General features: G+C 45.7%; 1 pseudogene across 14 annotated transcripts in view; it reads right to left on the reverse strand.

The window, feature by feature from the left end:
• Positions 1-18,207, reverse strand: part of LOC148110501 (thyroid receptor-interacting protein 11 pseudogene) — a 74,924-nt pseudogene that overhangs the window by 41,079 nt on the left and 15,638 nt on the right. For 4 of the 14 annotated variants that reach the window (XR_015727421.1, XR_015727407.1, XR_015727409.1 and 1 more), the window contains exons 2-4: positions 6,689-6,780; positions 4,695-4,815; positions 260-4,106 (exon numbers count right to left, since the gene is read on the reverse strand). The product of XR_015727421.1 is annotated as a thyroid receptor-interacting protein 11 pseudogene, transcript variant X14 (transcript). Of the gene's footprint in view, positions 1-259; positions 4,107-4,694; positions 4,816-5,473; positions 5,611-6,688; positions 6,781-18,207 lie in introns of all 14 variants that reach the window. The other 10 variants (XR_015727404.1, XR_015727408.1, XR_015727418.1 and 7 more) reach the window with 8 other exon arrangements.

Raw genomic sequence — 18,207 nt, forward strand, 5'->3', positions numbered from 1 at the left:
TCAGATCATGAAACTAGTGTAGGTCATTTCAAGGTTCAGAGAAATGACGTTCATGGACAGAACAGTCACAAGGGAGAGTGTATTGCATGTGGAAGACTGCTCGACAGGTTGGAATGAGGTCCCGGGGCCAGCAAGAAAGCGGGGAGTGGGTCCAAGGGGAGGGCCCCCTAAAATGAGGTCTCCAGCATGCATCCGGCCCCCTCCTGACTGCTGCCTCTGACTCTGCCCGGCTCTGTCCTCTGGTCCAAGCCACACTTACTGGATGCTGGGCAGCTTTCTCGTGACAATCACTGCAAAGTCGACCTCAAAAATATTTTCATGGGAGATCTTCATCCTGAGGAAAAATACACAGCAAGTTTGCTAATTCTGTATTCCCGCATACATTTACTGACCATCTTCATGTACCGAGTACTAAGCCCCAAACAGCAACGGGCTATTTCAGGGATTAAAATCAGGAACAATATGGTCAGAAAGGTACTTTTCAGGTGACTTTGGTCTCTGTGTGGAGAATGGATAGAGGACAAAAGTTAGGAGATTCTCAGAGCCGTCCAGGAAGAAGGTCCAGGGAAGAATTCACAGGGAGCCTGAACTGGGGGAGCAGCCACTGGCATGGAGGTGGGGAGGCACTGAGAGGCGCTGGGGAAGTAGGAGCTAACAGATTTTCCAAAAAGCAGACTGAGACAGATTAGAGAGGGTCAGGAAACAATTGTGTGTTTGGGGGGGAGGGGTCGGGGCCAGCATGTGCGGGATCAAATAGGATACAACAGCAAACATCACAAAGCATCCCCGTCAGTGAGGGCGAGCACTGTCTTGTGGTACATTTACGTTTTTCTGTGAGAGTCGCCTACGGTGGGTGGGAAAGGGCAGGCGTCTGCAGCCAGGGAATGGGGGTCAGATGCCATCCACCACGTGTCTGCTGTGAGGTGCTGCAAGTCACTAAACTCCCTGGGCCAAGCTTTCCTCGTGTGCACAGTAGAGAAACTGACTGCACCTCACGGGGTTGTGAGGACTCATGAGGAAATAAATATACAAGCCACACGCACAGCAGGACCTGCGCTAGTAAGCGCCAAGGGTGTGCCTTTGATTTACTGACACGGGTACACAGATGTGGGGCCTGGCCTGGGCTGTACATGTATTTTTACTGTGGGCTGCAGTAGAGAAAGTGTGAAAGCCACACACAGAGACACACACACACAAACATACACACTGAGTTAGACAAAGACAGTCATACGCACAGAGACGCAAAGACCCACACACAGCGGCACACAGACAGAAGAGACAGACACAGAAACAGAGATACAAAATACAGACATGTAGACACACAGACCCCTACACACAGACACACAGAGAGGCAGAGACACAAAGACACAAACACAGAGACACAGACACACACACGCAGAGACTCACAGAGAACGACACACACACACACACACACACACACACACACACATAGAGAGACACACTAACGGCCCTGCTCCACCACCTGCCTCCCCAGCCTGGTCACCCCCTGGGCTCCTAGCACATTCCCCCCATCTCTGTCGTGTCCACTCACTCACTCAGCCCTGAGGAGGATTCTCGAACGCATTCTCTCCTCAGCTCACCAACTGCAAGGACACCCCTTTCTGGCCTGTTTCAACCACACACTGCGTGTCTCCTGCAACAGCTCCTCACACCCCTGAGGCCTGGCAAGAAACAAGGCGCTCCACAACCTGCTGACTGTTCGGCATCCCCCCAGCCATGCATGCTTTTAACACCCTCGTGTCCACCTTACTTCTATTCCAGAAATACAGAACCAGTTGGTCAAAGGGGAAAGACAAAGAGAAACACAGATGCCGGTGTCCAGAATCCGGTGGTGGTGTCGCCGGTGCAGGCTGGGCCAAAGGAAAAGCGGGGGTCAGGATGATACCCCTGTTTCTGATGTGAACACCTGTGCAGGGAAGAGCACCGTGTATGTAGACGGTAGTATGTAGTATGTATATTAACTCACCTATGTAGACAGTCAGGAGCGATGGGAAGCAGGGATGGGGGAGGGTCGCTGTCTTAGGGGTTGGCATGATGGGGTCAGAAATCACAAGCAAGCATTTTCTAGTAGGAGGTGATCCCTATGGGTTAAGTGTCAGAACTATAGGTCCAGCTACCCCCAACCTAGTGGAAAAATCAGAGGGTCTGGTTTGGGGGAGAGGGAGGGTGACAGAGGGACACAGGAGGAGAGAGTAAAGGACCGCTTCGTGATGTATCAGAAAAGACAGGCTCACCCATCTCAACCGTTCACTCTCAGAGCTGCCACACATGCCTGCCCGTCTGCAGAGCGCGGCGATGGACGAGCTAGCTGAGGCTACTGGGAGGAAAGGCTTAGGGCAGACGAGAACTAACTTCTGCTAGGAAACTCCACAGCACCCTTCCAGAACATTACTCCCACGACAGGAAAGGGTAAGGAGAGTCTAAAATTCCCAAAGACAATGAGAACAATTAAAAGCAGATGAAGGACAGCATACACTCCCACATCTTCTGTAGGACTTCTTACTTTAGTATAAAGAGCTTCCCCTTGGGGCGCCTGGCTGGCTCAGTCGGGTGAGCGGCCGACGATGATTTCGGTTCAGGCCACGATCTCAGGGTCCTGGGATCCAGCGCAGCATTGGGCTCTGTGCTTAGAGGGGAGTCTGCTTAAGATTCTTCCTCTGCCTCTGCCCCTCCCCCCCCAATAAAAGTCAAATCTTTAAAAAAAAAAAAAAAAAAGAACTCCCCATGCATCAGCTACTTGACCTTCAGAAGAACTGACTAAGGGGTCACTGGGGAGGGAAAGCTACCAAAAGGCACACCTCGAGCCTCTAAGGAACAGACAGCTTCTTTCTGGGCTTTCGAAAAGGAGCAAAATGGCTGCAGCACATGTTTCCACTTTCGACTCTGGGATTCCCTGAGCCCGTCTGACACGCCACTCACTGAAAGCTGGCGAGTCACAGGAGGCAAGAAAGACACCGAAGACAGGACCGGCTCCTGGATGGCAGCTGGGGACCGCCGTGAGGAAGCACAGCCCTTGGACTGGAAGGGATCCCGCAGGGCCAACCGCAGCACGGGCTGCCCGAGGTGAGACCCACCCTCTGCGTCCTTGATCCTTGGGTTGTGTGAAAACAGAAGTCGGGAGACACCGATCAGCTGAGGTCCCTTAAAGGGGTTCACTGCCCCTTTATTCTGTTTCTGTGATGGTACTGGCTTTCCTGGGCCCTCCTGGTGCCCGCTGCCCGAAGTGGGGAGCCTTCAACTGCCCAAAGTCTTGGGCCCCTGAGGTCATACAGAACGAGCTCCCACGATGGCGGCAGCAAAAAGCCTGTGACCCGCTGCCTCTGCTGGTGCAGCTGGGGGAACATCCCCGGGGGAAGGTGCATGAGACAACGAGACTGGCAGCCAAGATTTTCCCTGCCCCGTTCTACAAGCACATACCTCTCAATACAGGGATTAGCAAATTTACTGTAAATGGCCAGAAAGTATTTTAGTCTTTGCAGGCCAGACAGCCTCTCTTGGAACTACTCAACTCCGCTGTCATGCTGGTAAAGCAGCCATAGAGAAGATGCAGCTAAATGGGAGTGGCTGTGTTGCAATAAAACTTTATTTACGACGACAGCTGAGTGGGCTAAATTTGGCCCGACAGGCCCAGGCTCCAAGAAGCAAAGAAGCATTGTTTATTTTTTATTATTTAAGAAACATATATATTTAAAAAAACCCTTTGGACCAATATAATTATCAAACAAAACAAAACACCTCCACAATATCTTACTGACCCTGTGCTCTTCGCCTTCCTCACTCCTGAGAGAGAACCTTTTTCTTGGAAGGGGTACCTAAGTCTCAATGTACCTTGTTCCCAGGAATAAAAATGTCAGATTTGTTCATTATTAACCCACGTACGTGACAGCGGGGAGAATCCAAATGTCGGGACCAAGTCGAAACGGTGTCGGGCCGAGAGGAGGCATTTCTCCAATGCCTTCCACTCACACTGCACACGTTCTGCCACTGCCTTCTGCTCCCGTTCCTTCCACCACACCATGGTCACTGAGGTACAGACGCACCACAGCCCAACAGACCGCAGAGACCCCCCTGAACAAGCACAGGCTCTGTGTAGAGAACAGGGAAGGAACCTGGATTTGGAGGAGCTGCTGCCCATTTGGTCCCACTTCTGCCACTAACCAGACTCGTCTCCTTTCCTGTGAGTGAGCATAGTTACACCTGTTCTTGCTCCCTAACAGAGCAGGTGAGGGACCAAATCAGGTAATAGCTGCAAAAGGCCTTTGTGTCATCGCACAATCACCCAGCCGTGTGCACCTCCAGCCTGTACCAAAGACACTAGCAGGATGACAATAAAATCTTCGTTATTGCCAATATGGCAGATGCAGGGGCTCTGGCTCTCATAATTCCACGGGCAGGGTTCTTCCACCCATGCAGAGGAAATGTCTACTAGGATTTTTATCCTAAGCCCTGTTTGTAACAGCAAAGGATGAGATGAAAGGCACCCATCCTTCACCAGAGCTCTGGGGACACTAAGTATGTGGCTGACGGGGGCAGCAGGTGCAAGCATCTGGGAACGGGGGCGCGAGACAGACCGTCACTGCATTCCCTCTGAATATATTTTAACATTTCTGAACCAGGCGGGCACCTTCACAGGTGAAACAATTTGGGAAAGAAGAGGCGGAATTTTCATTTACCTTTAATCTCCAGAGGTGGTATCCGTCCCAGTCCCAAGATTTAGAATTTGACAATGACATTCTGTCTTCCGTAGAAATGCCTTTATAAGCAGACTGACGCCATGGACTAGAGCAAAATATCCTGAGTGAGAGACAGAGACAAGCTATTGCTCAGTGAGGTGGGATATCATCCCTGCAGAGCACACGCCAGGAGAAAAGCAAATCAGGACACTTCTGCTCTTCCTCCGGGTCAGCGGGTTATTGTGGACTTCATGGGAGAAAGAGTGACTTTCACATTCTCTTCCTTTTTTAAATTTAATTCAAAGCTGCTACAAGCAAAGTAAGTACAATCTATTTAATGATTTAATGGAATTAACGATCTTACAAATAAATTGCCCCTTGGGGCACCCGGGTGGCTGTTGGTTAAGCGTCTGCCTTTGGCTCAGGTCAGGATCTCAGGGTCCTGGGATCAAGCCCTGCATCGGGCTCCCTGCTCAGCTGGGAGCCTGCTTCTCCCTCTGCCTCTGCCCCTCCTGCTCATGGTCTCTCTTTCCAATAAATAAATAAAATCTTTAAAAATTAAAATAAAATGTCCCATTATTTTACATGGGAAAGACAAGTGTTTTACATCAAAATGTCAGATCTAAATGTTCCTTTTGGAAACGCGCTTTTTCATAGCTAGGTGAAAGCTACTCAGGACTCGGCTCAAACTCAGAATTGCGAGATCATGACAAAAATAATATTTTGGGGTCAGGAAATGGGGCAGATAAATGTAAAAAAAAAAAAAAAGTATTTCTTACCGTGTTCCCTTCATCTCCATTCTGTGTGGGTAAGAGCCTCTATGTTTATAAAAAGGCCTCACAGAGCATCGGTGGGAGGGGAAGCCAGGAGTAAACGTTGCCCAATAAACGGACTTGTTTAGCTCCGGAGTGGGGAGCTGGAGTAAAGGGGATGGGAAATAAAAGAGGGGGAAAGGAAGATAAAATCTGTGTTCTAAAGCCTTGTGCTTAACTATTTTAAGAACAAAATTGGGGTAGCATTTAAAAACTTACTGCAGTCCTATTGATTCTGCTACTACACAATTTGAGCTTGTATTTTACGTGTCTCTGGCTTTTTATTTTTCGAGGAAATCATTTTTATTGTATGTTATAGAGTATCATCCACAACAGGCTGATTATTGGGAAAAAACTTTAAAAATGCTCACCACACGCTGTTTGGGAAGCACTCTCCTAGTGGGCCCCAGTCTGGAGATGCCAGCCCAGGCAGAGGAAGAGGCAGGCTGGCTGACATGCTGCCTCGGGCACCCAGCTCCCAAGGCCCCGAGGTGGGTCCCTGCCTCTGCAGCAGTGGTATAGAAAGCTTCCTCAGGAGCCCAGGAGGGAGGCTTCAGGCCTCTGAGCCAGGCCTGGCCCCATCTTCCTAATGCCTGGGTTCATCCTGAGCTCCAAGTAAGCTCCACGTCCTTTTTCTCAGGGACCACCACGTTAAACGTTCTTTGCATTTCTTATAGAATCTACCCATAGGCTCCATCTTTAGGGCCAGGATTCCTGGCACACACAAGGACTGTGGTCACTTGGTTAATTTCTCAGTCTGGCTGAGACTGAGTCACCCTCCCACCTCAAATCCTTTCTCTGCCTTGATAGAAAGGACTTGCAGAGCCTAACAGTGTTATTACTGCTTTAATAAAGCCAAAAAAGTAATTCCTTACTTGAACAGACAATTCACAGTAAAAGATCATATAAATGGCTCTTAAACATACAAAAATGATTTTCAACTTCACCCCCAAAATCAGAGGATTATAAAACAAAATTACCGTAAGATAACATTTTCCCATATCAGATTAACCACAATGAAAAGGTTCATAATACACTGTGTTCATGAGGATGTTGCGATAGGAGCACGTTCATATGCCTGGAGAGAGTGAACACTGGAACTCTCTCTTTTTAAGCATGAATTCCTAAAACCTCAGGCCTCTGGGCTGATGAGGGGACGTTGGGAGGGAGGGGGTCACTTGCCTCTGTTAATTTCGGAGGACCTCCTCTCCTTAGACACTCTTACAAAATGCTGGATGTAAGGGTCATACCAGTAGCCAAGGCTTACTGCAAACCTGGAACAGAGGAAAGGAGGCAGATGAATAGAGGTCATTAGGTTCTGGCCCAGTTCTCAGGACCCAGGTCGAGGAGGAAAATCATCTACCTCAAAAGGCCAACAGAGGCACGTTTGGTGCTCCCTTACCAATGTCAACAGACTCGGCCATCCCTCTTGGTGCTCACATACACGGCCCCTCAACCTCCCCACAGTGGCCATTTCTTTCCTCTCTTTACTCATGCGGCTAACTCTTTTTCCAGGACCCTAGAAAGCACATAACCTCACCTCATACCTCACCTAGAAGACCTGCCACCACCTATTCCCTCAGCAAACTCACTGGCCAGAGCCAATCAGACAACTCTGCTCAACCAGAAGTTCTGTGTCCATAGGAAAGGAGATCCAGGATTGTTTTGTGAAACTTGCGAATGACTACCTAAGTATTTCCCCCGGCTCTGTATTAGGTACCAGTCCTTCCACATCCCTTAAGCAGGTCATAGTGGGAAAACCAGGAACAAATAAACACAACTGCTACAACCTAGAAAATGCTAGAGTAGCCTGTACTCTCTGGTCTATACAACCGAAAAATGCTATGGTAGCCTAAACTCTTCCTGGTCTACGCTACAAGGAAGCAAAGTTTTGGTGTTCTAAGCCGGGGAGCTGAAGTCCAAATATCCCTGAAGGTCTTCTGGCAAACCTGAGTGGAACTAGCCTTAGGACAACAAGACGTAGGGGAAGGAGCCTGGAACGCTAAGGCCATGCCAAGTCACTGTGGGCCTGGAGTCTGCTCTGCCCCTCATCAGTTATCTTGTGAATTAATATATATGTTTACCATTTATTTATTTTTTAAGGTTTTATTTATTTATTTGAGAGAGAGAGAGAGAATAACTGAGAGAACACAAACAGGGGAAGTAGCCGAGGGAGAGGGAGAAGCAGACTTCCCACTGAGCAGGGACCCTGATGGGGGGCTCGATCTCAGGACCCTGAGATCATGACCTGAGCCCAAGGTAGCCGCTTAACTGACTGAGCCACCCATGCACCCCTGTGTTTAACATTTCAACCAAATGGAGGTGTACCTGGGTGGCTCCGTCAATTCAGTGGCTACCTTGGGTTTAGGCTCACATCATGATCTCAGGGTCCTGGGATTGAGCCCCGTGTCGGACTCTGTGCTCAGCAGGGAGTCTGCTTCAGGATTCTCCCTCCCTTTGCCCATCCCCATGCTCACTCTCTAAAATAAATAAATATTTTTTAAAAAGTAATACATAGAGGGAGGGAGGCAAGATGATGGAACAGCAGGGGACCTCAATTCATCTGGTCCCTGTAATTTAGCTAGATAACTATTACGTCTTTCTGGACACGTATGAATTCAATCTGAGATGTACAGAAAGAATTGCTGGAATTCTACAAAGAGAAATGTGACCACTTTTTGCAAAGTAGAAGGTGCGGAGAAATGAATCTGTGGGGATATATGGGAAGATCATCTGCAGGGAGAGGGAGCCTGTGTGAGCTGTCCACAGGAAAGTGACATAACCCCAGAGTGCAAAATCAGACCTTTAGAAATCTGCTCCAAGTGAGAGACGTCCCTGCCTGAAAGGTGCTCAGGTGGCGAGGTGGGGCAGAATCCCAGGTGGGGCAGTGTGGTCTCAGGATCCCTAGGGTCACAGGAAAAACAGGGGTACCTGAGCCAGCAGAGTTCCCAGGCACTGGAGCCGGGAAATCTGTTAGGGTCAGGGAGCAGAGGAGGGGGATTGCCATAAACCTCAAACCGCGGCTTGGTCAGGCAACAGCTATCATGTGGGGGCCCTGCAAAGGACAGAAAAGCCGCGACCCTCCGCCTTCTCCTGGGAGGATCAGTGCAGGCATGCACTGCAGGAGACTGCAGAGTTTGGTATACACAAAAGTGAAGACCCCTTATCCCTGAGGGTTTACTGAAGAGAGGGAACCATGATCTTTCCGCACAGGGACTGGAGATCAGGGCATGACCACTTTCGTTTTCATCCTCTAAAGAGGCCCAGAAAGCCTTCAGGGAACAAAAGCCATACAGACCAACTAGAGGCAGTTTACACTGAGCCTGGCCCCCTGGAAATGGAGGGTACAACTCCCCCCAGGCAAAGACACCTGAGAATCAGCACAGCGGGCCCCTCCCCCAGAAAACCATGTGGAAAAACAGGTGAACACCAAGTTTAGAAGCAAGCACTAGGGGAAAACAGTAAATAAAATTCAAAGGTTTTCTCGTGATTTGTTGATCTTTCAGTTTAAAATTTTCCTTTTCTTTTTTCCTTTTCAACTAGTTTCTTATATTATCAACTCTTTGCTTTTAAGTCTTTTTTTAACTTTCATTTTTTTACATTTACATTAGATATATTCTTCATTTTTGGCTTCTTTTCACTTTATTCAATTTTATGTTTCTGTATATGTATATATACATACACACACACATTGGTGATTTTACATTATTGGGATTTAGTGTCTTTTAACAAACAGACTAAAATATACCCGAAACCAAGTGGATCACCTGTTTTGAACACCTGGGAGATTATATTCTCTCTTCTCCCCTACCCTTTTTTTTTTTTCTTTTTTGGTTTCTGACCTCTTTGGATTTGTCTAGTGTGGATTTTGCTTGGGTCGTGGTTAATATTTTTGATTTTGCTCTCCTGTTCATCCATTCTTCTGTGAGCAAAATAACTAGAAGGAGGAATTCACAACAAAAGAAAGAACCAGAGGCAATACTCTCTGCCACAGATCTAATTGATATGGATATAAGTAAAATATCAGAGCTGGAATTCCGGATAACTATTATAAAGTTATTAGCTGGGCTTGAAAAAAGCATAAAAGAGAGTAGAGAATCTTAGTGCAGAAATAAAATCTAATCGGGCTGAAATTTAAAATGCTTTAACTGAGATGCAGTCTAAATGGGATGCTCTAACACCTAGGGTAAGTGAGGCAGAAGAGAGAGTAAGTGACATAGAAGACAAGTTGATGGAAAGGAAGGAAGCCGAGGGAAAGAGAGAAAAACAATTAATGGACCATGAAGGGAGGCTTCAAGAAATCAGCAATACCATAATGCAAAACAATAGAATTACTGGGGTCCCCGAGAACAAAGAAAGAGAGAGAGGGGAGACAGAAGGTATATTTGAGCAAATCATAGCTGAGAATTTCCCTATCCCAGGATGGATACAGGCATACAAGTCCAAGATATAGAGAGGACCCCCCTCAAAATCAATAAAAAGAGATCAACACTCCAACATACAAGAGCGAAGCTTGCGGATTTCAGACATAAAGAGAAAATCCTGAAAGCATCTCGAGACAAGAGGTTCCTAACCTAAAGGGGTAGCAACACTAGGCTGGCAGCAGACCTATCCACAGAGCCCTGGGAAGCCAGAAAGGGCTGGCATGATATATTCAGGGTACTAAATGAGAAAAACATACAGCCAAGAATACTTTATCCAGCAAGGCTGTCATTCAGAATGGAAGGAGGAATAAAGGGCTTCCTGGACAAACAGAAACTGAAAGAACACATGACCACTAAACCAGCCCTGCAAGAAATATTAAAAGGGATCCTCTAAGCGAAGACTGAGCCCAAAAGTAATGTAAACCAGAAAGAAACAGAAACGATCTACAGAAACTGGGACTCTACAGGTACTACAAAGGCACTAAATTCATATCTCTCAATAGTTACTCTGAATGTAAATGGGCTAAATGCTCCAATCAAAAGACACAGGGTATCAGATTGGATAAAAAAGCAAGACCCATTCATATGCTATCTACAAGAGACTCCGACACCTCCAGATTGAAAGTGAGGAGGGTACAGATCCATTTATGATGCTAATGGACTTCAAAAGAAAGCTGGGTAGCAATCCTCACATCAGACAAATTAGATTTTAAACCAAAGACTATAGTAAGGCAGGAAGAGGGATGTTATATCACACTTAAAGGGTCCACCCAATAAGAAGATCTAACAATTGTAAATATTTATGCTCCGAACATGGGAGCAGCCAATTATATAAGTCAATTGAAAACCAAATTAAAGAAACACATTGATGATAATACAATAATCATAGGGGACTTCAACACCCCACTCACAGCAATGGACAGATCATCTAAGCAGATGATCAACAAGGAAACAAGGGCTCTGAATGACACGCTGTACCAGATGGACTTCATGGATATATACAGAGCATTCCATCCTAAAGCAAAAGAACACACATTCTTCTCCAGTGCACAGGAACATTCTCGAAAACAGATCACACTGGGTCACAAATCAGGTCCCAACCAATACCAAAAGACTGGGATTATTCCCTGCATATTTTCAGACCACATGCTTTGAAACTGGAACTCAAGCACAAGAGGAAATTTAGAAGGAACACCAACACTCAGAAGCTAACGAGCATCCTACTAAAGAATGAATGGCTCAACCAGGAAATTAAAGAAGAATTTTAAAAAATTCCAGGCAACTGGGTGACTCAGTCGTTAACTGTCTGCCTTCGGCTCAGGGCATGATTCCAGGGTCCTGGGATCAAGCCCCACATTGGGCTCCCTGCTTCTCTGAGAGTCTGCTTCTTCCTCTCCCACTCCCCCTGCGTGTGTTCCCTCTCTCGCTGGCTGTCTCTCTCTCTGTCAAATAAATAAATAAAATCTTAAAAAAAAAAAAGAATTAAAAAAATCTTACCGAATGCAAATGAAAACGCAGCTACTCAAAACCTTTGAGATACAGCAAAAGCAGTCCTAAGAGGAAAGTACATAGCAATACAAGCCTTTCTCAAAAAAAAATTAGAAAAGTATCAAATACACAAGCTAACCTTACACCTAAAGAAGCTAGAGAAAGGACAGCAAATAAAGCCTAGACCAAGCAGGAGAATGGAAATTACAAAAAGCAGAGCAGAAATCAATGAAATCGAAACCAGAAGAACAGTAGAACAGATCAATGAACCTAGAGCTGGTTCTTTGAAATTATTAATAAGACTGATGAACCTCTAGCCAGACTTATCCAAAAGAAAGGGGAAAGGACCCAAAATAATAATATCATGAATGAAAGAGGACAGATCACAACCAACACCAAGGAAATACAAACAATCTTAAGAACATATTATGAGCAGCTATATGACAACAAATGAGGCAATCTGGAAGAAACGGATGCGTTCCTGGAAACTTACAAACTACCAAAACTAAATCAGGAAGAAACAGAAAATCTGAACAGACCCATAACCAGCAAGGCAATAGAAGCAGTGATCGAAATCTCCCAACACACAAGAGTCCAGGGCCAGATGGTTTCCCAAGGGAATTCTACCAAACATTTAAAGAAAAACTCATACCTATTCTTCTGAGGCTGTTTCAAAAAATAGAAATGGAAGGGAAACTTCCAAACTTGTTCTATAAGGCCAGCATTACCTTGATCCCAAAACCAGACAAAGACCCCATGGGTTTAAAAATTCTCACCAACATACTATCCCGTAGGATACAACAGTACGTTAAAAGAAGGATTCACCATGACCAAGTGGGATTTATTCCTGTGCTGCAAGGGTGGCTCAACATTCGCAAATCAAATCAACATGATACATCACATTAATAAAAGAAAGGACAAGATGCATACGGTCCTCTCAACTGATGCAGAAAAAGCACTGGACAAAATCATTCATCCTTTCTTGATTAAAATTCTCCACAGTGTTGGGGTAGAGGGAACATACCTCAGTAACATAAAAGACATCTACGAAAAGCCCACAGCGAGTATCACTCTCCATGGGGAAAAACTGAGAGCTTTTCCCCTAAGGTCAGGAACACGACAGGGATGCCCACTCTCACCACAGTTGTTCAAATAGAAGTCCTAGCCTCAGCAATCAGACAACAAAAAGAAATAAAAGGCCTCCAAATGGGCAAAGAAGTCAAACAATCATTCTTTGCAGATGACACAATACTTTATGTGGAAAACCCAAACGACTCCACCCCAAAATAGTTAGGACTCATACAAGAATTCAGCAACACGACAGGATATAAAATCACCGCACAGAAATCAGTTGCATTTCTATACACTAACAATGAGACAGAAGAAAGAGAAATGAAGGAATCGATCCCATTTACAATTGCACCAAAACCCATAAGATACCTAAGAATATACCTAACCAGAGAGGTCAAGGATCTGTACTCCAAAATCTACAGAACACTTATGAAAGAAATTGAGGAAGACACAAAGAAACGGAAAAATGTTCCATGCTCATGGATTGGAAGAATATTGTTGAAATGTCTATGCTACACAGAGTAATCTATACATTCAATGCAATCCCTATGAAAAAACCATCAACTTTTTCACAAAGCTGTAACAAATAATCCTAAGATTTGTATGGAACCAGAAAAGACCCCAAAGAGCCAAAGGAATGTTGAAAAAGAAAACCAAAGCTGGGGGCATCACAATGTCAGACTTCAAGCTCCATTACAAAGCTGTAATCATCAAGACAGCATGGTACTGGCACAAAAACAGACACATGGTTCAATGGAACAGAACAGAGAACCTAGACATGGACCCTCAACTCTATGGTCAACTGATCCTCGACAAAGCAGGAAAGAAATCCAATGGAAAAAGGAGAGCCTCTTCAATAAATGGTGCTGGGAAAATTGGACAGCTACATGAAAAAGAATGAAACTTGACCACTCTCTCACACCATACAGAAAGATAAACTCAAAATGGATGAAAGACCTTAATGTGAGACAGGAATCCCACAAAATCCTAGAGAACATAGGCAGCAAGCTCTTCCACCTCAGCCGCAGCAACTTCTTGCTAGACACATCTCCAAAGGCAAGGCAAGCAAAAGCAAAAATGAACTATTGGGACTTCATCAAGATAAAAAGCTTCCACACAGCAAAGGAATCAGTCAACAAAACTAAAAGGCAACCCACAGAACGGGAAAAGATATTTGCAAATGTCTTATCAGATAAAGGGCTAGTATCCAAGATCTATAAAGAACTTATCAAACTCAAAACTCAAAAAATAGTCCAGAAACGGGCAGAAGACATGTACAGATATTTCTCCAAAGAAGACACAAATGACCAACAGACACATGAAAACCTGCTCCATATCATTTGGCATCAGGAAAATACAAATCAAAACTACAATGAGATAAAACTTCATACCAGTAAGAATGGCTAAAATTCACAAGACAGGAAACAAATGTTGGCAAGGATGAGGATAAAGGTGAACACTTTTACACTGTTGGTGGGAAGGCAAACTGGTGCAGCCACTCTGGAAAACAGTATGGAGGTTCCTCAAGAAGTTAAAGATAGAGCTACCTTGGGATGCCTGGGTGGCTCAGTCAGTTGAGCATCTGCCTTTGGCTCGGGTCGCGATCCCAGACTCCTCGGATCACGTCCCGCGTCGGGCTCCTTGCTCAGCGGGGAGCCACCTTCTCCCTCTGCCTCCCATTCCCCCTGCTTGTGCTCTCTCTCTCTGACAAATAAATAAAATCTTAAAAAAAAAAAAGGAGCTACCCTACAACCCAGCAATTGTACTACTAGGTATTTACCCCAAAGATACAAATGTAGTGACCCGAAGGGGCACGTGCACCCCAATGTTCACATCAGCAATGTCCACAACAGCCAAACTGTGGAAAGAGCCAAGATGGCCATCGATAGATGAATGGAAAAAGATGTGGTATATAGTTATACAATGGAATATTACCCAGCCAACAGAAAGGATGAAAATTTACCATTTACATCCACGTGGATAGAACTGGAGGGTATTATGCTGAGCGAAGTACACTAACCAGTCAGTAAGACAAAGTCAATTATCATATGGTTTCACTCATATGTGGAATATAAGAAACAGGCCAGAGGACCTAGGGGAAGGGAGGGAAAACAGACTGGGAAGTCATCAGAGATGGAGAAAAACCATAGGAGACTCTTAACTCTAGCAAACAAACTGAGGGTTGCCGGAGGGGAGGTGGGTGTGGGGGTGGCGTAATTCGGTGATGGGCATTAAGGAGGGCACGTGATGTGATGAGCACTGGGTGTTACACAAAACTGACAAACTACTGAACACTACATCTGAATCTATGGATGTACTGTAAGTTGGCTAATTGAATTTACATTTTTAAAAAAGTAATAAATAAACCAAATGGAGTTGGTTTTCTGTTATTTACACCCTGAAACATCCTAAATGATATCCTGAGCGCATCAGCTCATTTCCACTTGCTTGAGGAGTAAGCTGAAAGGGGTAGGGTGTGGGTGTGGGTCTGTGTGTGTATGATGTCACCCAGCTGGGTTCTGAGCTCCCAGAAGCAGATAGATATTCTATTTTCTCTTTCTATCCACTGACAAGGCTTACTGCTCTCTTGACTACAGTCGGTGCAAATCCTGTACAAACATGTCCCCCCCAGTCTCCCACGTCCATGTTCCCACATCCACAGACACCCATAAGGAAGCACATACCTTCGGCTACTCAAGGCAGCAACTCAACACAGAAACACACAAACTACGCACTAAGGGACACAATTACCTGCAAGCCCAGATTGTCAAGGAAAGCTGACCTATAGAGTTTTACAAGGGTAAACAGGCTCAGTTGTCTAAAATGGTGCTTTTCAAACAATGAATTGTGACCCATCCATGTCAAAAAATCAATGTAATAGTTTGCAAATCACCGTCTTAGAAAATACAGTCAACTAGAATAAACTAGAAAAAATCAGTATGGACTACATACTGTAAGAGTTAAAGACTGTTTCAGGAAGCTTTGGTTGAAGTATGTGTTCTGGGTATAAGTATCATGAAAAATCTGTTCTCCAAACAAACAAAACAAAACAAACTCTTCAAGAAAGAAAGCAAACTGATGGTTGCCAGAAGTAAAGGGGGGGGGGGCGAAATTGGTGAAGGGGATTAAGAGTTACAATCTTCCACTTATATAAATAACTCACAAAAATGAAAAGTACAATGTCTGGAATATGGTCAAATAAAATTGTAACAATGCCCTACTGTGTGACATATAGTGACTATACTTAATCGTGGTGAGCGCTGAGTAATGTATACAGACTTGTCAAATCACTATGCTGCACACCTGAAACTGATATAACATTGTATAGATCGATTACTTCAATAATTAAAACAGAGACAATTGCTCTCTGTTGATGGTTTGATGAGCACTGTCCTCAGAGGCATCATCTAGTGCCATCTAGTGGTAAAAGCCACATCTGCAGTTGAAGCAAGAACCACAGACCAGTGATGAGAACAGTCCTCAAACATGGATGTCTGGTTGGAAGGAACATTCCAAATGACTGGCCAACCCTGACATCCGGTGCCAGAACCCTTCAACAACACCAAGCCACTCCCTGAGCACGCCCCACAAAGAAGGCACTCGCTCCACCACTCAGTGGCTCTACCTGCTGAAAAGCTGACCAAGCTGCCTTCCTCTAGGAGCTCCTCCCTGTACTTCCTACTGCCCTCTCCTGGATGACAAGGAGCAGCTTCTGCATTCGCCCTCAGTTTAACACTATGGATCCAGTTCAAGCAATACCTGTCCAGTGTCTGCTAAGTGCCAGGCATTGGGGATACCGTGGGGAGCCCGGGAAGAGCAGACACAGAGAGACATAAGAGCTTATGCCAGATGAAGGACAACTGCATGGGGGATGGAAGGACCTGCACTAGAGAAGGTAAAAGGGAGGCCTCCCTGAAAAGGGAAGGCCACGTGGAGCCCCACAGAATCAGAGAGAGCTGTGCAAAAGGCATTCCAGACAGGACACACAACAGATAGAAATGCTCTGGGGCAGGAAGCGCCTTGGAATGTTCCAGTAGCAGAAGGCAGGCAGGGAGGCTGAAGAACAGCAGAGAAACAGGAGAAACATCAGAGATTTCTGGGGTGCATGGGTGTGTGTGTATGTGTATGTGTGTGTTTTAACTTCTCTTTGTTTTAAAATGTTTCTACACTAACCATACGCCGTATTTCATTCTAAGACACCATCAATTGTAAGACCGAAAAAAGAAGAAACACTGCCAGTTAGTCAGTGTTTTTCTTATTGCTTAGAATTCTAATTTTGTGTTTATGAAAAAGCCCTTTTAGACTTATTTGAACAGAATGAAAGGAAAAAGATGAGTGACATGGGTTGGTTAGGTCTTCCCTTTCAGGATATCTGGGAGTTTCCACACAGCATTGACCTTCGTGCAGCCAAGCACACTGGCGAGGCTGCGCTTCTGAAGAGATCGCCATCATCGGCTCTGAGATTTCTTTCCAAGCTCCTGACCCTCCAGGTGTAGGCTGTGTTACTGAGTCTTTCTTGGTCTGATCAGAAGGTATCGATGGATGGTTCTCGAACAGCAATTAGAATTTGTGCCCCTTCTTCAAATGGCCCCTAGATGGTACGTGGACTGAAGCAGCCAGGGGCTGTGAGTGCAGCCGTCCAACCACTCCACGAGGAAGACTGAGCACGTCCATGTGCACACATAATGACAACTCTAACACGATGCTCCAGTGACTGCAGGACACACCAGGAAGAAATCAGGGGTGCCTGGGTGGCACAGTCTGTTGGGCAGCCGACCCCTGGTTGTGGCTCAGATTGTGATCTCAGACTCTTGAGATTGAGGCCCATGTCTGGCTCTGCAATGGGCGTGGAGCCTGCTTGGGATCTTTCTCTCTCCCCTGCCCTCCCCACCACTGCTCACATGTGTTCTCTCTCTCTCTCTCTCTCAAAAACTTAAATAAATAAATAGATATTGAAATAAAATGCCAAGAATGAAAAATCTCAGATTTAGAAAGACCTTTTAACAGTGTTCATTCAATCCACGATTGCCCTGAAATTTTCATGACACTCACCATGCACCTGCTCCATTTAATATTCCTTTATTTTACATTTTTTAAATATTTTATTTATTTATTTGAGAGACTGAGAACAAGCAAGAACGACAGCACAAGCAGGGGGAGTGGCAGAGGGAGAGGAAAAGGGAGAAGCGTGCGGGGAACCCGACATGCAGCTCAATCCCAGGACCCCGAGATCATGACCCAAGCCAAAGGCAGATGCTCAACCCACTGAGCCACACAGGGGCCCCTCAACAGTCCTTTAGATCAACTCACTTTTTTTAGCACCCAGCTCTGACGTGCTACCTAATATTTTCTTCTAACACACCCTGTAATCAATACCTTTGAAAATGTAACACATCTACCGGGGTGCCACCTAAAGTCATCTCACATTCCGTCCGTGGGAAACGTGGATCTGGTCCAGCCACCTGTTCATTCAAAAAGCACTGACTGACTTTGCCCTATTGGCAGGAGTGTCACCTGCAACAGTGGGAACTTGCCAGGAGAGGTGTGACATGCCCTCCAGCGGGCAGTTCTTCATCTGAGGGAATGGGAAGGCGCCCTCCCTGCTCTCCCAGCCAGTGAGGGTCGAGGCTGGGGCTGCTTCATTTCACTTCTAATCAACACCGCTGAGTGCTGACTCCAGTGCCAGGCATTACTCCGCATGCTGGACAAACAGGAACA

This window comes from Ursus americanus, chromosome 2 (genome assembly GCF_024610735.1).
Source record: "Ursus americanus isolate L20-20 chromosome 2, mUrsAme1.1.p, whole genome shotgun sequence".
In the NCBI taxonomy this organism is placed as follows: Eukaryota; Metazoa; Chordata; class Mammalia; order Carnivora; family Ursidae; genus Ursus; species Ursus americanus.